The sequence below is a fragment of the Giraffa tippelskirchi genome, chromosome 6 (genome assembly GCF_054371585.1).
Source record: "Giraffa tippelskirchi isolate mGirTip1 chromosome 6, T2T-mGirTip1v1.2.pri, whole genome shotgun sequence".
NCBI lineage: Eukaryota > Metazoa > Chordata > Mammalia > Artiodactyla > Giraffidae > Giraffa > Giraffa tippelskirchi.
In genome coordinates this window covers 110,661,047-110,684,225 of record NC_137280.1, presented here as the reverse complement: position 1 = coordinate 110,684,225, position 23,179 = coordinate 110,661,047, and the positions used below count along the sequence as shown (strand labels likewise).

Here is a 23,179-nt window from a genome sequence, read left to right as displayed (position 1 = left end):
TGCTGGACTGGATGAAGCACAAGCTAGAATCAAGGTTTCTGGGAGAAATATCAAGGAGCTCAGATATGCAGATGATACCACCCTTATAGCAGAAAGTGAAGAAGAACTAAAGAGCCTCAATGAAGTGAATGAGGAGAGTGAAAAAGTTGGCTTAAAATTCAACATTCAAAAAAAGAAGATCACGGCATCTGGTCCCATCACTTCATGGCAAATAGATAGGGCAACAGTGGAAACAGTGACAGATTTTATTTTTCGGGAATCCAAAATTACTGCAGATGGTGACTGCAGCCATGAAATTAAAAGATGCTTGCTCCTTGGAAGAAAAGTTATGACCAACCTAGATAGCATATTAAAAACCAGAGACATTACTTGCCAACAAAAGTCCATCTAGTCAGAGCTATGGTTTTTCCAGTGACCATGTATGGGTGTGAGAGTTGGACTGTAAAGAAAGCTGAGCGCCAAAGAATTGATGCTTTTGAATTGTGGTGTTGGAGAAGACTCTTGAGAGTCCCTTGGACTGCAAGGTGATCCAACCAGTCCATCCTAAAGGAAATCAATCCTGAATATTCATTGGAGGGACTGATGTTTAAGCTGAAACCCCAATACTTTGGCCACCTGATGTGAAGAACTGACTCATTGGAAAAGGTACTGATGCTGGGAAAGATTGAAGGCAGGAGGAGAAGGGGATGACAGAGGATGAGATGGTTGGATGGCATCACAACTCAATGGACATAAGTTTGAGTAAGCTCCGGGAGTTGGTGATGCTGCAGTCCATGGGATCGCAAAGCGTCAGACATGACTGAACGACTGAATTGATATGGGAAAAGAATCTAAAAAAAGAGTGGATATATGTATATGTAAAACTGATTCACTCACTTTGCTGTACATCTGAAAGTAACACAATTTTGTAAATCAACTATACTCCAACAACAATTAATTTATAGGAATTAATTTAGAAAATACAGAAAAGAAAGTTAAAATGCTGATTGTTCCCAGTAGCCACAGAGTCAAGCAAATTTTCAAGTGGTGTCAGAACATACCAGAAGATATGTGACTAGGTGTGAAAGGCAAATTTTCATCTTAAATTCAGAGAGGGAACATTCCAGTGATTGTTTGTGTATTATAATATGAGCTCTATTGTAACATAAGCAAAGAATAGTAAAAATTCATAACACAACCTCATAGATGCTTTCATAAATGATTATCAGATAGTTTTGTAATCCTGAATACACAAAGAAATGGTTCAATACATGACTAGGTTCTTTTTGATATAGAGAAGACAATAATAAGGCAGGGGTCAAATGTTGATATACCCACAATCACTCTGTTCATCCCATGAATAGCTTATTCAGAGCAGCAAATTGTAGAGAGAACAATTTTCTTACCACTGCAGATTTTCCTCTTTTCCCCTAAATTCTTCTCACAAAACTATTGATTAGTTCTTGCTTGGCTGTTAAATTGCCAATTACAGACACAAAACTATCAGGCTGGTCAATTTAACTGATGTTATATTTAATTTTGAAAAGAGAGACCAAATCACCTACTTATTTTGACCTCTTATAGGTAAGATCATTAGTTAACTATTCCATTTCTTTCAGTTCAGTTCTGTTCAGTCGCTCAGTCGTGTCCAACTCTTTGTGACCCCATGAATCTCAGCACACCAGGCCTCTGTGTCCATCACCAACTCCTGGAGTTTACCCAAACCCATGTCCATTGAGTCGGTGATGCCATCCAACCATCTCATCCTCTGTCATTCCCTTCTCCTCCTGCCCCCAATCCTTCCCAGCATTAGGGTCTTTTCCAATGAGTCGGTTCTTTGCATCAGGTGGCCAAAGTATTTGAGTTTCAGCTTCAACATCAGTCCTTCCAATGAACACCCAGGACTGATCTCCTTTAGGATGGAATGGCTGGATCTCCTTGCAGTCCAAGGGACTCTCAAGAGTCTTCTCCAACACCACAGTTCAAAAGCATCAATTCTTCGGCGCTCAGCTTTCTTCACCGTCCAACTCTCATATCCATACATGACCACTGGAAAAACCATAGCCTTGACTAGATGGACTTTTGTTGGCAAAGTAATGTCTCTGCTTTTAAATATGCTATCTAGGTTGGTCATAACCTTCCTTCCAAGGAGTAAGCGTCTTTTAATTTCATGGCTGCAATCACCATCAGCAGTGATTTTGGAGCCCCCCAAAATAAAGTCTGACACTGTTTCCACTGTTTGCCCACCTATTTCCCATGAAGTGATGAGACCAGATGCCATGATCTTAGTTTTCTGAACGTTGAGCTTTAAGCCAACTTTTTCACTCTCCTCTTTCACTTTCATCAAGAGGCTGTTTAGTTCTTCTTCAGTTTCTGCCATGAGGGTGGTGTCATCTGCATATCTGAGGTTATTGATATTTCTCCCGACAATCTTGATTCCAGCTTTTGTTTCTTCCAGCCCAGCATTTCTCATGATGTACTCTGCATATAAGTTAAATAAGCAGGGTGACAATATACAGCCTTCACGTACTCCTTTTCCTATTTGGAACCAGTCTGTTGTTCCATGTCCAGTTCTAACTGTTGCTTCCTGACCTGCATACAGGTTTCTCAAGAGACAGGTCAGGTGGTCTGGTATTCCCATCTCTTTCAGAATTTTCCACAGTTTATTGTGAAATAAAGTTTATTGTGATCTTTCAAGCAGTGAACAAAAAAACAAAAAGGGAATGGGAATGGGAATAAAACAGACTTGTGCTTTAGCCTGCCATCTTAAGACTTATAAACTTTACAGTAAACATTTTTGGTACCATAAAAAGAGGTTAAACTCTTGGCTAGAATTAATCTTGTTGAATTGATTAATAACTGTAACATAGAGGCCAAGCAAACATGCTATGAAATCAGAATGGTTAAATTTACTGGCTTCATCCCTCACCAGCTATGACTTTGACCAGTCGCTTACATTCTCTATGCCTTGGTTTTCTGATTAGTAAAATGTGGAAAATGCATAAATACCAGATCACCTTACCTGCCTCCAACAAAACCTTTATGCAGATAAAGAAGCAACAGTTAGAACCAGACATTGGACAACAGACTGGTTCCAGTTGGGAAAGGTATATATCAAGGCTGTATATTGTCACCCTGCTTTTTTAACTTAATCAGAGTACATCATGTGAAATGCAGGGCTGGATGAAGCACAAGTGGGAATCAAGATTTCTGAGAGAAATATCAATAACCTCAGGTATGCAGGTGACACCACCCTTATGGTAGAAAGCAGAGGAATTAAAGAGCCTCTTGATGACAGTGAAAGAGGAGAGTAAAAAAGTTGGCTTAAAACACAACATTCAAAAAAAGAAGATCATGGTATCTGGTCCCATCACTTCATGGCAAATAGATGGGGAAACAATGGAAACAGTGACAGATTTGTTTTTCCTTGGGCTCCAAAATCACTGCAAATGGTGACTGCAGCCATGAAATTAAAAGACACTTGCTCCTTGGAAGAAAAGCTATGACAAATCTAGACAGCATATTATAAAGCACAGACATTACTTTGCTGACAAAGTCTGTCCAGTCGAAGCCCTGGTTTTTTCCAGTAGTCTAGTATGGATGTGAGTTGGAACATAAAGAAGGCTGAGTGTGGAAGAATTGATGCTTTTGAACTGAGATGTTGGAGAAGACTCTAGATAGTCCCTTGGATTGCAAGGAAATCAAACCAATCAATCCTAAAGGAAATCAATCCTGAATAATCATTGCAAGGACTGATGCTGAAGCTGAAGCTCCAATACTCTGGCCACCTGATGCAAAGAGCCAATTCATTAGAAAAGTCCCTGATGCTGGGAAAAGATTGAAGGCCGGAGGAGAAGGGGACGACAGAGGACAAGATGGCTGGATGGCCTCACTGACTCAATGGACATGATTTTGAGCAAGTTCCAGGAAATGGTGAAGGACAGGGAAGCCTGGCGCACTGCAGTCCATGGGGTCACAAAGAGTTGGACTCAACTGAGTGACTGAACAACAACAAAATGAGATGATGGTAGAATCTCCCTTACAAGATTGCTCTGAAATTAATTAACATGTAAAAGATGATAGAAATGTCAGACTCATGGAAAGAACTTTATAAATGTTCAGTTCAGTTCAGTTCAGTCTCAGTTGTGTTATTTTTATCATTAATATCATCAGCTATTATTTTATCATTAATATCATCATGATATACTGAGTACTTGTAAAACCTGCCACTTTAAGGAGAATGGAAGTAACACGATATATGATCTCTCTTCCCAAAGACCTTCAGTCTCATGAGAAGTAAAAATCCCACTGAGGAAATGGTGAGACAGCAAAGGAGCTATAGTTCAATAAAAGCTGTAAGAGGGTCAGGATTAGCTTGGGCCTACTCTGCCCTAATATAAAATAGCTTGGGCCTCCTCTACTCTAATCCTGATAGCTCAGTTGGTAAAGAATCCACCTGCAATGCAGGAGACCCCAGTTCAATTCCTGGGTCAGAATGATCTGCTGGAGAGGGGATAGGCTACCTACTCCAGTATTCTTGGGCTTCCCTTGTGGCTCAGCTGGTAAAGAATCTGCCTGCAATTTGGAAGATCTGGGTTATATCCCTGGATTGGGAAGATCCCCTGGAGAAGGGAATGGCTACCCAATCCAATATTCTGGCCTGGAGAACTCCATGGACTGTATAGTCTACGGGGTCACAAATAGTCGGACACGACTGAGTGACTTTCACGTCACCTCTGCTCTAATAGGATTCTTGGAAGAACAGGCATACAATGAAAACCTTGAAGAATCAGTAGAATTTCAAAAGTTGTTTCAGGGTCACCCTGGACATGAGGTCCACAGATGTGTTTTGTTTGGCTTACTCAGCATTTTATAACATTTTAATTAGTTTCCAAGATATAATATCCACTCTGCTTCACCCATTCTAATTACCTGCGCTGGTGCCTATCACTATTTGAGTTTGCAGCCTCCAGTCTATGGACTTAATTCCCATTCTCATTGTCACTGGTAACTATAAGCTTTGGTAAACATATTAGAATGATTTATTTTCTTCATATAGTGTCACAAATTCTGCTCCATGCATACTAACAAGGGCTTGTAAAAGTTATGTTTTTAAAGAATAATGTTTCTTCTTAGAAACTGATTTCTAGCCTGTCCAGTGTGGCCTGAATTCAAAGAATAATTTTAAAAAGCATTATGGTTTCTTCTACTCTAATAACTCTATTGTTCCCTTTTTATTGTACTATCATATTAGAACTTGATGAACTATATTTCACAGGTAGAGAAAGAATAGTCCATTGCAATGCACTGGGAGAAGTAACACAAATCACTGTGAAAATTGGCAACTAAACAAAAACTTCTTGAGGCTACCTCCTCATTTGATCTTGGTTTGAATTGAGAGGATAGGATCAGAGAAGCACAGGAGTTTCATGTTTATATTCTATTCTTATCAACCCCCACCTCCACTTACTCTTTTAGAGAAGAAGGCACTGCAGACCCTAACAGATTTGAGATGGCCAAATACACAACACCTGACCCTGAACAGATGACATCGGCACTTTGTCACACACTCACAGCCTGCAGGGAGGGTACCACTTGCCGTGCAGGGTCACACGGGGCGCCACTCAAGAGCACAGTGAATCAACAAGTTCTGTGGGAAATAGGCTTTGTAGTGGCAGAAGGGTGAAGTGATCCTGGTTCCCATAGGGGGATGGGTCTTGCTTCTCTGGCAAGGAAGGGAAGGGAAATCTACTAGGTTGAAGTCCAAATGGATTGCAACTGGTCGAGGTGACAGGAGAACTAGCTCGATGGGAGACTTTCTCATCAGGTACGGGCAGACCTGATGTGGCACTGGAGGGTATATGAGGCTCAAAGATGTCAGGGCAGTGCATGGAGTAGTAGTAGTGTTAGTCACTATAGTTGTGTCCGACTCTTTGCCATCCCATGGACTGTAGCCCACCAGGCTCCTCTGTCCATGGGATTCTCCAGGCCAAGAATAGGGGAGTGGATAGCCATTCCCTTCTCCAGAGGGTCTTCCCCACCCAGGGACTGAACCTTGGTCTCCTGCATTGGCAGGCTGATTCTTTACCGCTAGCACCACCTGGGAAGGCCGTAGTACATGGAAATTCAGGCCTTTCAATGCATGTGAGCAGTTTTGTTTTTTGGGTTTTTTTTACACTTTATCCGGACACTGATAAATAGTATGGTACACTGTAAATTTCTAATGAATATTTTTCATGTATAAACTCTATCTCTTATAACATTAAGGTATTGGATTTTTAAATACACTTTTTGGTGAAGTATTATCACATACAGCTCATTTCCCATTTGAAAATCTGTACTATGAATGTACCCTTTCTGTAACTCTGTATCAAGACAACTCAGACCATGTCTCTCTAAGCCATCTGTTTTCCTTTCCAATAAATTCCCAAAAGGCCCTATTTGATAAATTCAAATACACAGTTTCTTTGGCTCAAACCCCACTCTTCTCTATTATTTTATGGTTCTTCATACTATTTTCTTCAACATCATCATGGTTTCACAGCTTCAAAATTGACATTCATGATCTATAGGAGTTGAGTCACACTCACATTGTATCTCTCTCAAGAGTTGGACACCCTCCATAGAGAGGTAGCCAGGCATCCACAAAGTCAACCCAAAGGGAAATTTCAAAGGGATCTTCAGAAGGGTAGAGGATAAAATACTTCTCTACATTATTAATCACTTCCCTGAGGTCCTGAGAACCTGAGGATGCTTCTTGGATAGATTTTGTCCTTCTTAAGGTGAATTATGTAATTGAGATCTCTTAAAATTTAGTTAACAAGTTTTCTGGAAAAGGTACTTCAGAAAAACAAAGATAAGATTGTTAAAAAGAACAAATCTGATGTCAGGAAGACGCTGCATGATAAAAAGTGAATAATTTAGAATTGTGGTTATATATTCTCTTAACTTTTCACTTGATGACAGAATTTCTTCTGTCCTGTATTTGCCTCAGCTTTGAGTACTTCAAACATACACTTGCCTGGTACACTATATATTTCCTCAAAATGCATTCTTATCTGAGATATAAAAAGTAAGACATTGATTTCTCAAAACTTTTTTTACAAATTTTCATAAAATTTTTGATTGACATTTCAAAACTATTATTTTACTTTCACACTTCATAAAAAATAAGCAGTAACAGGTAGTTGTTTCTTTTTTAAGTGGCTTGAATAGCATTAAGCATCACAATAACAATAACTATGCCTATGATCTACAAGGTAACAGTTTAGATATCCTACTCTTTCAGAAACAATCTTTGCCAAAACGTTATATTTTAGAACACATTTTCTTAGAAAATCTGATTGTCACAAATAATGAATATGCTGATCCTTCAAGAAAAATTCTTTCTCAGATACCTGTCTCATTTCTCTACAGGAACCACAGTGTATTCACTGCAGGGTCAGTGCAGAAGCCCTTCTTTAAATTACTCAATTAAAAATTTTGAACATAAATTTAACATCAAGAAAGGATTTCTGACTTTCCTAATAGAGCTCCTACACTGATTGCAAATAAGAGGCTAAAGGCAGACAAATAACCTAATGGAGGACTTTTTTTTTCTGATGATGATGTAAGCTTACCTAAACATGCATCATAACTTTTCCTAATATTTTTTTTTAATTATTTATTTTTAATTGAAGGATAATTACTTTATAATATTGTATTGGTTTCTGCCATACATCACCATGAATTAGCCATAGGTATATATTTGTCCCCTCCCTCTGAAACCTCCCTCCCGTCTCCCACCCCATCCCACACCTCTAAGTTGTTATACAGCCCCAGTTTGAGTTCCCTGAGTCATACCTAAGTTTTTTTTTTAACAACTAAGGGAAGCTGAAATATGTTTCTCCTGAATTAAAGATTTTTGTGAAGAAAAGTTTCTACACTATGCTCTAATACCATCTGAAAGGATTATTTATTATTCTGCTAGAAGTATTAGCCTCAATGAAAAGAACGTATCTTCTTTAATTACATAAACACTGATAGATCTCTTAATTAACCTCCTGTCAAAAGCAGTCAATGGACTTTTAAAATTTCTATATTAGACATTCTTCCTCTAAGAAGGAAGAACACTCTTTATTCTCCATTTACACTCAACACTCTTTTATTGACCATTACAAAATAAATAGGTTCTCTGAATGGTATATCAGATTTTCCAAGAACTGTATTCTATTGTTGAACTCAAAACTAGATGATGAAAGTCTTCTTCAGTAATATTGGTAATTACATAACTCATATTTTCCCATTTTTATATATCCAAACAGTGAAAAATTCTGGATCTTATTTCTTTATGCTTTTGACTTAGGAACTCAGAACAAATGAGTGAAGTGTATACATTTCATAAATGTGTGCACTACAATATGTGCCTCCAGTCTTCCTCAGGCTAACAATATCTATAATGGTAAGCTGATAATATATCCTAAATTATAGGTATTGAAAAGCAATTAATGTTTTCACTTTCTGAAAGCATACATGAGCCAACAAGCACTATAATGTATCATAATTATGAAATAAATATGTTCCTATCATTTCTAATTAAGTTAATATCTTGAAATTGCAAATTTTAAAATACACATACTGGTTTTCATTAGAATGATAAATAATGGAGATTGGCCTTAAAGAGATTAAAATATGCTATGAGTGCAGTAATTAAGAGTGTGATACTAATAACCCTTGTAGCTTAGCTGGTAAAGAATCCGCCTGCAATGCAGGAGACATGGGTTGGATCCCTGGGTTGGGAAGATCCCCTGAAGAAGAGAAAGGCTACCCACTCAGGTATTCTGGCCTGGGGAATTCCAAGGACTATATAGTTCATGGGGTCGTAAAGAGTTGGACACGACTGAATGACTTTCACTTCACTTCACTAATATCCTAAAGGAAATCAGTACTGAATATTCATTGGAAGGACTGATGTTGAAGCTGAAGCTCCAATATTCTGGCCACCTAATGCAAAGAACTGACATATTTGAAAAGACCCTGATGTTGGGAAAAATCTAAGGCAAGAGGAGAAGGGGATGACAGAGGATGAGATGGTTGGATTACATCACTGACTCGATGGACATGAGTTTAAGCAAGCTCCAGGAATTGGTGATGGACAAGGAAGCCTGGCGTGCTGCACACCTTGGGGTCACAAAGAGTCAGACACAACTGAGTGACTGAACTGAACTGAACTAATACAAGTATAGACCATTACATCAATGGAAGAAAATTAGTAAAATACATAAAATTGGGAAGTGTTACAAGCTGATAGAATACTGGAAGATACTTTCAACAAATATTCTCTTACAGTAAGCTTTTAGGGCTGTGGGCTTCCCTTGTAGCTCAGCTGGTAAAGAATCCACCTGCAATGTGAGAGACCTGGGTTCAATCCCTGGGTTGGGAAGATCCCCTGGAGAAGGGAAAGGCTACCCATTCCAGTATTCTGGCCTGGATTACTCCATGGACTGTATAGTCCATGGGGTTGCAAAGACTCGGACACGACTGAGCGACTTTCACTTTCACTTTTAGGGCTATATGAAAGAAAAGAATCCACTTAATTCTTCAGGATGTACTTTTTACCAAAGAATACAGGTGGATTAAAAATTTAATATTGGACTACCCTGGTGGCTCAGTGGTAAAGAATCTGCCAATTAAGGAGACGTGTTCAATCCCTGATATGGGAAGATCCCACATGCTGCAGAGCAACTAAGCTCATGTGCCACTGCTATTGAGCCTGTGCTTTAGAGTCCAGGAACCGCAACTACTGAGCCCGTGTGCTACAGTTACTGAAGCTCCCATGTCCTAGTGCTCATGCTCTGCAACAAGAGAAGTCACTGCAATGAGAAGCCAACCTACCGCATCTAGGGCTGCACAACTAGCCCCCTGCTCACTGCAACTAGAGAAAACCCCGCACAGCAACAATGACCCTTCATAGCCAAAAATAAACAAATAAAATCTATATTTTAAAAATTTGGTATTAAAAGCTAACAAATTAGAAGAAAATGTGAATAAATATCTAATCACAAGGTGGAATAACCTTTCTAAGCACCTGTGAAAAGGCAGAATCCTCAAAGAAAAGAGAAAAAGGTGCCACAAACATAGAAAAGGTTATTACCTAAATAATGTATTTGAAAATGTAGTCTTCCTTTTCCATTCTAATGGCATTCATTATCTGTACCAAATTTTCTTCTAAGGTAAATTTTAAAGTGTATTAAAAAATATACTTAAAGAGCTTTGAACAGCTGCCCTGATAGCAAAGAACTATCAGGCCAAATTCTGGGAGGAAGTACAAACTCAGAGGGGTAGGCAAAATGCTGAGAACCAAAGCAGCTTTTGCCCTGAAGGTATTTGTATAAATCTTCCAATTTGTACTGAAGTTAAGAAAACTCATCAAGTTACAGGGGCAGAAATAATGACCTAGAGTCTGCCCAAGGTGGTGCCCAAGGTCTGGATTACCAGTTTGCCTTAGGCTGGGACCCCCAAAGGCCAGGACACTGGATAAAATGCTCCTTGTATTTTTCAGGAAAATAAAGATATAGATTAACCTTAGATTTTCATGTTAAGAACATGTGCTGTAAATTTAGGATAACTGCTAAAATAATAAAAACTGAGTATGTAACATCTAAACTAGTAAGAAAAAAGTGAATGAATAATCAATCTATAAACAGGAAAACAACGAAAGAGAAAAAAATATATAGGTATGTGTAATTGAAGAACACAAAATAAAATGCTGAACTCCAAATACATCAGTAATTATAGTCAATATAAATGGCCTAAAACTTCCAGTTAAATAACAAAGATTAATAAACTGGATGAAAAAAAAAGGTGTGCCTGTGTAAATAATCATAAAATGTTCAACTGACCAGGAAGATATGTTATAAATGTTGCTTATTCTTAATAACAGAGCCTCAAGATATATGAAATTAAATCAACAGACCTACAAAGAGCTATAGAAAAATCCATAATCATAGTGGAGAATTTAACACATAATTCTCAGTAACTCATAGGGAAGAGAAGGGAAAAGGATATAAGAGGAACAAAGATAACAAACATAATTACCTACTAGATAGATAGATGTATATATATATATATATACACATACACAAACTTGAAAAATAAACATTAGTTGCAATGTAACTAAATACATGACAAAAGCAGATGTGAAACAGTTTTTTAAAATGATAATTGAAAATATTGTTATAAACCAATATTCAGCAAATCCCAAAGGACTGAAATCACACTAATAGCCAAAAATCTCTTGGAAATTAAGAGAACTATTCATGAGTAAGTCATAAGTAAAAAATAAAACAGTAAAAAGAAAATAATTTGAATTGAATTTGGGGATGAAATAAAGTTTGAAAATTAATGAGCTAAATATTTATCTCAAGAAGGTAAATCCTTAAAGACTAACTATAACAAAAGATAATAAACAAACAGAAAACAAATAAAAAATAAGGGGGAACAGCAAAGAAAGTTTAGTTAAAAATAATTATAAGCAAACATTAAAGGGAGTGATTATGACAAAAGACATAAATAAACCAATATTGGGAATAAAAAAGAAATTTTCATCCTTGATACTACAGATACCAAAATGATGTGGGATAGTTTTAGCTGTATAATAATAAATTTTGAATTTTAAGTAAAATGGAAAATTTAGTTTAAAAAGATAACTTACCAAAATGAGAGAGACAAGGAGAAAGAAGGGAAGAGAGATTCTGAATTATCCTGTAACCATTAAAGAAATGGAATCAGTAATTTTAAAAAATAAGGCCCTTCTACAAACAAACGTTTAGTCTCACGTGGCTTTCCTGAACATTTTCCAAAGTTAATAGATAAAAATATTTCCTGTCTGCTTACCCATCAGAAAACGAAAAATGAAGGAATAATCTGAGCTCATTTTACAAGATTATCATAACCTTGAAATCAAAATCCAATAAAGAAAAAAATGAGAAAGTAAAGTACTTATCATTTTCACTTATGAACATACATGTAACAAATCTTGAAAATAAAAAAAATAAACTTCAACAATATAGAAAAATTTGAATATTAATATGTCAAAACCAAGTTGATGATGTGTCAAGAAGACAAGGTGTTAAATATTAGAAAATCAATGAATAGTTATTTGATTAAATGGAAAATGATGTTATTTCAATAGATGTGATAAAAATGGTAAAATTCAAAATTATAATGAATGTGCTATTAAAAAGAATAAAAAACCTCTTATCAAACTAAGAATAGAATCAATTCTTTCATCTAAATATAACTAACTGTTTTTTAACTATATTTCATACTTAATAGTGAAATAGTAAAAATATTTCTCTTGAATGCATAAGATGAGGGTCTCATACTGGAGGTTCTATCTAGTTTGGCAATGGAATAAAAAGGAATGAAAAGTATGTGACTAGATAAAAGGAACAACAGCCTCATTACTTTTGGATGACGTGATTGTATATACAGGATTTTCAAAATATACACACAAATTTTTCATTTAATAGAAGAGTTTATGGAAATTGCTAGATTCAAAGTAAGTTTACAAAAATTGATTTTATTTATATATAGTTAATATAAAAGAAATATAAAGATATAACATTTATAACAGTACAAAATATATTATATTTAGCAATAAATACAACAAAACACATATAAAACCTCTGCAAGGAAACTTATAAAATTTTACTGAGAAACATTAAAGATGGTCTTAATAACTTATGAAAGGTACCATATTTATGGATTGAAAGACTCACTATTTTAAAGATTTCCATCCCTTTCAAATCAATTTATAGCTTGGATTTACTCCAAACCAAATCTCAGTCGAGTTTTATTGTGATTGTCATATTACTGATCTTAACGAGTTAAGTTTTAAAATGTATATAGAAATGCAATGTCTTCAAGACATCACTGAAGAAAAAGAACAAGATGGAAATTTCTATGATACCAAATACCTAGATTTATTTTAAAGCCAAACCATTTAAGACAATATGGCATTAGCACAAGAATAGACACACAGAGAAGTAGAACAGAAACAGACTCACACGTACACGGACTTCATATACAACAGAGGAAGTGCTGCAGATTAGTAGGAAAGAACAGACTTTCCAGTAAAATTCTGATTCCTTATCATGGTCTACAATTTATGTCCAGCTACTTCTTTAAAGTAATTTCCTACAGTTACCCATGCCTCTCACTCTCTACCCGCTATGGCATCCTCCTCACAATTGCTCAAACGGTGGCTCAGACTGTAAACAATCTTCCTGAAATGTGGGAGACCAGGGTTCAATCCGTGGGTCAGGAAGATCCTCTGGAGAAGGAAATGGCAACCCACTCCAGCATTCTTGCCTGGAGAATCCCATGGACAGAGGAGCCTGGCAGGCTACAGTCCATGGAGGTCGCAAAGAGTCGGACACAACTGAGCAGGTACCATTTTTGCTTTCAGCAGACATATGCCTACCTCAAAACCACTGACCAGCTAGTCCTTCTGCATGGAATGCTTTGCCCCCAGATTCGCTGCATTTATATCCATTCACTGAATTTATATTTTGTTAAATATCATCTTTTCGGAGTGGTTTTCCTTGACCTGTCTTTCAAAAACAGGCATCTCCAATATATTTTCTCTCATTACCTTGCTTCATTTTTCTATGCCATTTACACTCTCTAGATGAGATGAAGGACTTTTTTTTTTTTCAACCCCTCTGAGTCCCTAGCTCCTGATTCATTACTTCATTACTTCATTATTTTCTCATAAATACATGCTGGATATATGAATAAGATATATTTAAAAAGTTCTCTCTTACTGGTATTCAAAGAAAACACTTCAAAGAAGATACCATTTTTCTTCTCTTAAGTAAAAAGGACTTTGAAATTTAAATATTCAACATCATTAAGCAAGGAAAGAGATAGGTCCTCTTGTAAACAATGTAGGAAGACTCCTGGTATGAAAAATGTCAGATAAATTAAGAGATTTTACAATAAATTTCTGTCTTAATATTCTATATCTAGCAATTAGAACCAAGAAAATAATTTTAAGACGTAGTTGTTACATGAACAATGTATTTGTCATAGCATTAATGATAAAACCATATAATAAATTAGAAATAATGTAAACATCAACAAAAAAGATAACAGCTAAGTAAATTTTATATAGTCAAAGAATGCAATATAATGCAACATTCCAAATGATGTATACTAATAATTTAAGTGTTGTGAAAAAAACATGGGATAATAACAAGTAAAAAGGATGGGTTTTAAAGTTATTTGCATAGCAGAATATCAAGTAAGGAACAAAGGTATGCATAGAAAAACAGAGAAAATAAATATATCAAAATGTTAATAGGAATTATATATGCTATGAGTGATCTAATTTCAATATAATTTTCTGTGTTTTCCTGGGGGGAAAATGTTTAATAAAGTCCTTGATCAGAGCACTTTATTCAGTATCACATCTTTTGTTTCTCACCAGTATTGTTCTCACAAATTGGTCAAGCTCATGTCAGTTGCCTTATTAGTGCTCAATGCTCTCTATTAGTGGTATTATGCCAGTCACATTTCCTTGTCAGACCACCTGACACTCTTTAAGCAATTCATTTTGACAAGAAATTCTTTTCTGATCCTATTTTGCCTTGACATGCTTCAACCTGGATATCTTTCCTTACTATCTTGCAGCTGTACACACTTTCTTCTTAAAGCAATTGTGATTCCAAAGATATGCCTCTGCTGAGTTTCCACTGTCAAGCATGGTTTCAGCCCTCCTTCCCTGCCACCTGCTCCTATCTACCTCCTCCATCACCTCCCTGCTGGCCCTGCTGGCAGCTTGTCCAGCATCTCCTGGTGTTGCAGCTTCTGCTTATGAGGGGCTGCCTTCACTCTTCTCAGAGGATACAGCTTATTTGGTCAGCTTATACTCAATGTAGCAGAGGAGACCAGGGGTGGGTATAGATTCAGGGCATCCAGACAGTGGACTGTTTCACAGCCAGGACTTCAGGAGAACCCAAAAGGAGACTAAGCATGTGTGTATTTGCTCTAACAACTCTGGAGCTACTTCCATAGACTCACAGGAGCCTGTGAACTCTGAAAATTCCAGAACCTATTTTACATCACACTGACTTTCTACTTACTTTATTGGTCTACAGAGGAATCCAGAGGCAAAAGTTATACCCATCCTCCAAGTCAGTGTTAGAAAGGAGAGAGACCCCACAGGTTGGACTCACCAACTAGAGGCAATGGAATTTTGTTTCAGTAAGGAAGAGTCTATTTTCTATTTCACAGGGTAAGGTGGTCATGTTTTCCAAGTGTGTGACACTATACACTCACACAGCTTCTTTTTGCAAAACTCCATAATGTGCTTCATCTGCATACCTGATAAGAGTCAGTCTGGAGGCCTGGCTGAAGCAGTACAACATGGCAATTTTGTATTTCTTATGCCATCTTCCGGATTTCTGTTTTGCTTTGCCCATCCATTTGTTTTCTTCTTGAGTAACTGAGGGAACAGCAAACTCTTCAACAAACTGTGCTAAGGAAGCACAAGTTATGTCTCTCCCACTTTTACAAATGTGTTGTCCTGTCATGAACCCTTCATGGAAGATCTCTGCTTGCTACTGAGATCTATACTTCATAGAAAGCAAGATGTGGAATAATTTCTCTATGGTTCTATATCAGTGCCTTTGCTTTCTTAATAACTAATAATTATGGAATGTACTATAATTAAGTATTTTAACCTTGCCTTAACCTAACTATGCCACATTCCACTGCCAAATATATCTCAAGACCATCTACCCAGAGTAGAAATTAATGAGGCCACAATCAGGAGTACTGTGTATACAAAGATAAGTTTTTGCCAATATAACTGTAATACAAGCAAACCATAAATATTTTCCAAGTTGAAAACACTCTTATCACTACTTCTTTTATCAGTACTCCAGTGGCTAAGACACTGAGCAGAGTACGTCAAGTATGTCTGGAAGATAAACTATTAATCATATTTTCAAACCATATTCAAAGTTATAATTGATGATGGCATTTTTTTTTCCTGTTTTAAACAGGCCAATTTACTTTAATTCATGTGGTAATTCTCAAAGCATAGATAATTTGGATATGGTTTCAAACACAGAAACTTGCCCAAGCAAACTCTAGGATTTCATCCCCTGATCCCTTTATCATTCCCTTCGCAACAGGGAAGGGAAATAGGTCTGTCAAAAGAGTTTTCCTGTCTATAAATCAATAATAACTATTAGCAAACTCACTCATTCATGTCACGTTACCAAATTTATTTCTAAACACATTTCAACATATTCTCATACAGTCTTTAGTGCTTGTCAGAAGGTGATAACATATACGGCTTTCACAAATTCATGAAAATTTCACAGTTGTTAAATTTTAGAGTAAGAGTTTAACACTAAAAGAGGAAAATTTTTTAGAGTAAGGGATAAGGATTTACATGCTAAAAATGACCTTTCACTTCATAATGGGATTAAGATTAGGGCTCTGTAGTCACACTTTGTAGATCAGGTTTGAGGAATGAGAGAAAACCAAAGGGCCAAGGGCAATGACATCATTTCTTCATGGTTTGAAGGACCCAAAGATCAAGACTAAGAGTCCAAATATAAACCTGATGAGAACCTAATGAGAATAAAGTAGGAGCACAGAGATCAGAGGGCGGTAACACAAGTACCCAAGCCCCTACTTTCAATCCCCTCAGCAGCCTGCTAGGATATTAAAGACCACTAAGAAGCTACACAAGAATACCCACCCCTTTGGAAGTGCTCCAGGTTTGTAGTGCTAATGGGAGATCTGGGATCTGAGATGAAGAAACAAGGTCCTTTGATAGGACCGGAGCTTTTCCCCAAGGCCCAGTAGGAGACCCAAGGAAAACAAGATCCATGTACCCCACTGTTCACTGCAGCACCATTCACAGTAGCCAAGACAGGGCAATGACTGAAATGTCCATTGATAAAGGGACAGATCAAGAAGATGTGGTGTATACATACAATGGAATATTACTCAGTCATAAAAAGTAGAAATAATGCTATTTGCAGCAAAATGTATGGACCTAGAGATTATCATAGGTGAATAAATGAAGTAAGTCAGAGAAACACAAATATCATATAACATTACTTATATGTAGAATCTAAAACAATGATATGAATGAACTTATATACAGAACAGAAATAGACCCACAAATATAGCAAACAAAGTTATGGTTACCAAAGGAGAAAGGCAGGAGAGGGAGGGATAAATTTGGAGTTTTGGATTAATATATATATATATATTTACACTATTTTGTATATGGTAGATAAACAAAGTCCTACTGTATGGCACAGGGAACTCTACTAAATATTGTATAATAACCTATAAGGGAAAAGAATCAGAAAATGCCATTCCCTTCTTCAGGGGATCTTCCCGACCAGGGATTGAACATAGGTTCCTGCATTGCAGGCAGATTCTTTCCCATCTGAGCCACCAGGAAAGCCATAGATAGATAGATAGGTAGGTAGATAGATATCCAAATCATTTTTCTGGATGCCTGAAACTAACACAATATTTTATATCACATTTACATGATCATTGTTGTTTGATAAAAATAAATAAATAAAAGTAAAATGAAGGCACTTCTGTGCAGCCAACTCACACTGCACTCGCCTCCCTACATTTTCTGTAGATGACTGCCCTCCAGCCTAAGATTTCTCTCATAGCCTGCCACATTTTCTCTCTAGAAGGTAAAAGTGACATTTTCAACAACTTTTCCCATTTTTTAAAAAATCATTACTCTTTTATCGAATTGCATTGTTTCCTTGTGAGGCAAAATCACTTCTCAACCAAACTGGACAAACCATAGTTGACCTAAACATATGTTTTCTAAGCAATTTTATTCCATTATCTAAGAATTTAGCACCATTCTGCAGTCCTAAGTGGCATCAGAATACAGTTTTACTGCAGAAATGTCAAAATATAATACAGTCTACAATAAAAGCTAATAGGTAAATAAAGTAACAAAACCAACTTCCTTTTCAAAGGGCCACTGCAATAATATTTCAACATGTACTTTTGATGCAAGATACTAATATCTTTCTAAATACATTTATTTGCAGTTTATATGTCTTGTTTCTAGGCCAGGACATTATTTTGGATTTAGTTGTGGTTTTTGTTAACAGCATCATCAAACTAATAAATAAAAGAAGAAATCTAGCCAGTTTGGAAGAAGCTGAAATAGAATTGTATGCACAACAAATTTTAGTGATTTTTCAGGAATATACTAAAGTATTTTCAAACACTGCAGATTACTGCAAGTAGACTATTATCAATTTCTCTAATATGGGAGTGACTTTCAAAATGGAGATTTTTCTCTTTTTTTTTTTTGTCTTCTGCTGTAAATATATATCTTTTTCATTTATTCCCTCTTTCTTGATCCAGCTTCTGAAACAGCATAATCAACAATTTATTTTTCCTTGGGTTGCTTTCAGTTTGTAAATCTTTCAACTCAGTGTATTTCTTGAGATGACTGTACGTGTCTCTTGCTTTGTTCAAGGCACACAGCGGAATTCATTTTATACATGAAGCGAACAAACAAAACATGACATGGAGTTTGCTTACTTTTAAAAAGTGACATTCCATCTTGGTTCAATAAAACAAAAATAATTATTTTTTTAAAGAATAGTTTCTCTCTGTATATTAGATTTGAGACATGCATACAAATAATAAGGAAAAAAGAAAATGATAGCAATGAAAATATGAATACTTCTAGAATACTTTAAAATGTTGATGGAAGCCTTGTTGTTTTTTTCCCATATGTAACCACATAAGAAAATCATTGAACTCATAGGGCTTCTCTTATAAGCCATCAGTGGGAATTACATGGCCTCTATGTAGTTAAAGGGGTACCTATTAAGATCCAGATCAACTTGCTGTCCTCATATTTGTTCCACTGCAAAGACACTCTTCAAAATTTCTGAGTTGACAGCTATTGCTTAGACAATTTTTTAATCATTTTGATAGTCACAGTTTCTGTCATTAGTAGGGCAAACTGACAAATTATCAATGACATATTTACACTAGCAATGGCATCCCCTGGCAGCCAAGATGCTGGAAAACATACATGAGTAGCAATGTGTATAGAAAGTACTAGCTTACCATCTGCTTGTTTGGGTTGAGAGCTGCAGAGAGCTCTTTTGTTTGAACAAGGCAGGGTTGATATTGTGACTGTTTCAGTGAAATTCATAAAATGAAACTTCCAGTTGCTTGTCAATTGAATATTTTCCCCATGGAAGGCTATGTTGCATCCCAACAAGAGGCAAGAGAATCCTGTTAATATGGCAGTTCTTATCCTTCCTGCAGAAGAGTAAGCCCAAGTCACCAGTACAATTATGTGTATTTTCCCAAATGTCCATTCCCTGAAAGCTATGAATGTCTCTAAAAATATCAACTATGCATATAAACCACATAATCTCTGTATTCTTATATATGTTTATTCTCTCCTTAAAGTCATTTCTCAACAGTAATAACTTTACTAATATTCAGACAAGTTTTCGTCAGAAGAATATGGAATACTGCAAGTAGACTACTGAATTGCTTAAAGTACAGGCCTTTAGGCTATTCCAGTATGAAGTCTGATATGTCACATCATATGGAAAATATTGTCCACTTATAGTGGAAGTATATATAGTGCTATCAGTATAAACATTTGTCAGAATTTCTGAGTTTGAATCTCAGCTATGACGTTATTTGTGTGTTCCTGGGCAAATAACCTCTGTGCTATAGTTTCATAATTTGTAAGATGATTATATTAATAAAGCCTTTGACAGTGCTGTTTTGAGGATTAAATGAAGACACATATGTAAAGGACTTGTAACAATTTACTGGAATCTTATAAGTATTACATATGTTAGATATTATTACTGATGTTATTATTATCACTACCAATAAGTAACTGATTCACTTTGCTGTGGACCTGAAATTAAAACATTGTAAATCACCTATACTCCAAACAAAATTTTTTTAAAAATTTTATCCTTATATCCATATTTGCTGTTCTGCATAGAGATTTTTCTATTTGCCACTTAAGGGCAAATAGATGGGGAAGCAATGGAAACAGTGACAGACTTGTTTTTCTTGGGCTCCAGAATCACTGCGGATGGTGACTGCAGTCATGAAATTAAAAGATGTTTGCTCCTTGGAAGAAAAGCTATGACAAACCTAGACACCATATTAAAAGGCATAGACATTACTTTGCTGACAAAGGCCCTTGTGGACAAAGCTATGGTTTTTCCAGTAGTCATGTATGGATGTGAGAGTTAGACCATAAAGAAGGCTGAGTGCCAAAGAATTGATGCTTTTGAATGCAGGAGACCTGGGTTCGATCCCTGGGTTGGGAAGATCCCATGGAGAAAGGAAAAGTTACCCACTTCAGTATTCTGGCCTAGAGAATTCCATGGACTTTACTGTCCACAGAGTTGCAAAAAGTCAGACATGACTGAGCAACTTTCACTTTCTCTTTTCAACTGTGGCATTGGAGAAGACTTTTGAGAGTCCCTTGTACTGCAAGGAGATCAAACCAGGAAATCAGCCCTGAATATCCATTGGAAGGACTGATGCTGAAGCTGAAGCTCCAATACTTTGACCACCTGATGCAAAGAGCCAACTCACTGGAAAAGACCCTGATGTTGGGAAAGATTAAAGGTAGCAGGAGAAGGGGATGAGAGATGGTTGAATGGCATCACGGACTCAATGGACATGAGTCTGAGCAAGCTCCGGGAGATGGTGAAGGACAGGGAAGCCTGGTGTGCTGCAGTCCGTGGGTCACAAAGAGTTGGACACGACTAAGCGACTGAACAACAAAAGAGCTTTTCATATGAGTGATACTGTTCATATGAACCATTTCCCCTGTTCTAGGGTGGAGCTTCTTAAGGATGAAAGTCTGTGAGTTTTTTCCTTTCTTAAACTAAACACTGATCACATGTGTTAATCATACCCTGCCACACCCACCACTTCTTCTTAGGGAAACTGTCCTATCTACTTAGGTCCCACAAGCTTTGTTCTACCAAGCTGTAAAGTCAAACACAGACCTCTCATAGGAATGTAGACCCTGTAGCATGGAAAGCATCAGTGTGTTTGCAGCAACTGAAGGTTGGTACCAATGAGCACACAGCTAGAATACGGCCACGAGGGATCAGAGTGGGAATTTATATGAAAATAATGAGAAGAAAGAAACACAAGCAGGAAAAAGCTGCAAGGAAGAAAAAAAACCTAGGGTAAGAGGGTAGAGCAGTCAATGGAAAGTGGGAAGAAGCATGATGGGAGAGAAGGAGGCAGAGAGAGCAGGAGATGGAGTTTCTGAGAATGTATCTCAACAACCTTCCAGCCCCAGCCACCTCAGCCTTCTATCATCAAGGCTTGATACTGTGATTTTATTAAAGTTTCATACATCAAGAATCCTCATTCCTGATCTTCCCAATAAACTCCTCTGTTAATGGAGCTATTTAAGAGGGGTTTTGAACAAAGGAAAGCATATTAACTGTACCTTATTACTTTATTTTTTGACACTCTGATATCTGAAGCTTCGATGAACTAGGCGAGACTGCCCCTCCCTGAACCAGTTAATTTCTACAGAGTTAAAGAAAACAACTTTCCTGAGAGCCCCTAGAGCCTATAGTCCCAGTAACCCAGAGCCCACAGCAACCATTCAAACTACCCCAAATACTGCACCTGCTTCCCCAGCTTCTCTTCTCTCCTCCTGTGGAAGCCATAGGAAGGGTCCAGTCCACGACCCCCACCCTCTCTCTGCCTGCTCATCTCTGCTCCTTGCTTCCCATGCAGCCGTACATGCTGTGCTGCGCCTGCATCCAGGGGCCTGTGAGTGTGATAAAAACTTCTGTCTTCATGACAATCATTTCTGTGCTCTGCCTGTCTTACCATATCTGACTAAAATCCAGCTACCATTAAAGGAGAAGGACAGATTCTCATGTGAGTAAGAGTAATACATACTTTTAAATGGTAGGGGCCTCAAGGGGGTATATTCCAGAGGCCAGGGCTGCAAGAGTGTTGAATAAATGATTTCTGGTTGTGAGCAGCAGAAAATGCTTAGAAGGTGCAGGATTTGAGATATATGTTGAAGGACAGGCAGAGTTTAGACATGAATGATGGGGCAGGAGCAAAGACCAGCAGAGGGACTGGCCTGAGCACAGGTGGGATGGGTAGAATGCATAGTGGAAAGGAAGCTTGATAAACTGAAGAGATATAAGAAGGCTAGGCCTGGAGGAAAGATTGGAGTCAAGTTCACATTTATATTTCCTTGAACTATTAGCCCTCTGTTATAGCTTAAACAGTTAGAGTATGTACTGAAGACTAAATTGTGCTACCCACACACACAACAAATTCATATGTTGAAGTCTTGACCCCTAATGTGATGGTATTTGGAGACCGGGCTTTGGGAGATAATTAAGCCTAGATGAGGCCCTCAAGATGAGATTAATACCCTTATAAGAATAAACAAAATAGTGTTTGTTCTCACATTCTGTCTCTCTCGCTATCTCTTTCTCCCTCTCTCTCCTCTATATAAACTCACAGTAAAAACATGAACTTCTTCAAAGAGAAAGGTGGTCTTCACCAGGAAACCAAATTACCTTGGTACCTTGGTCTTAGCCTTCTCGGCCTCCAAAACAATAAGAAATCAATTCCTGTTATTGAAGCCAGTCAGTCTATGGTAAGGCAGCCCAAAATGACTAATATGGTAGGGAAGGGCTCAAACAAAATGCCAATTCCCAAAATGAACTTTCAAAAGCCTGATTTTGCCATTGCCTTCTTGTGTACTTGTGAACTTGATGAAAGCTGGTGTTTGGCAGGAGAGGATGTACGTACAGATAAGGTAACAGTAATGACACAGCTTCTGGGGCTGCTTGTCTTTATGGCCTTAACACCATTTCCAGGAGTAAATGTTTCCATCATAGTATGACAAGTGTAATAGGTTTTAGAAAGTGCATTTTCAAAAAATTAATAGTATACATGCTGTCTGAAAACATTATGTTCAGAGGCATGTTTTCACATGTTTCTAGTAGAATATCTTAAAGAAATCATCCTAAAATGAAGTCATAAAGTTTCACAATGTGTGACTCTAGTAACAATGCATGGGAAATAGATTTATAACTGAGGATATGAAAAAGGAGTAAAAAACTATAATCAATATTTCTGTTCCATTAAT

The 23,179-nt window shown here is 37.1% G+C and overlaps 1 protein-coding gene across 9 annotated transcripts in view; it reads right to left on the bottom strand.

Annotated features, from left to right (window-relative positions):
• The window catches only part of LOC145509796 (uncharacterized), an 889,905-nt gene that overhangs the window by 667,101 nt on the left and 199,625 nt on the right, over positions 1–23,179 (bottom strand). For 2 of the 9 annotated variants that reach the window (XR_014056470.1, XR_014056469.1), the window contains 2 exons: positions 21,688–21,832; positions 19,117–19,314 (listed from right to left, as the gene is read on the bottom strand). The exons of 6 other annotated variants lie outside the window; for them this stretch is intronic. The gene's annotated coding sequence lies outside the window, so the exon portion shown is untranslated. The remainder of the gene's footprint in view (positions 1–19,116; positions 19,315–21,687; positions 21,833–23,179) is intronic. One more of the 9 variants, XR_014056471.1, reaches the window with a different exon arrangement.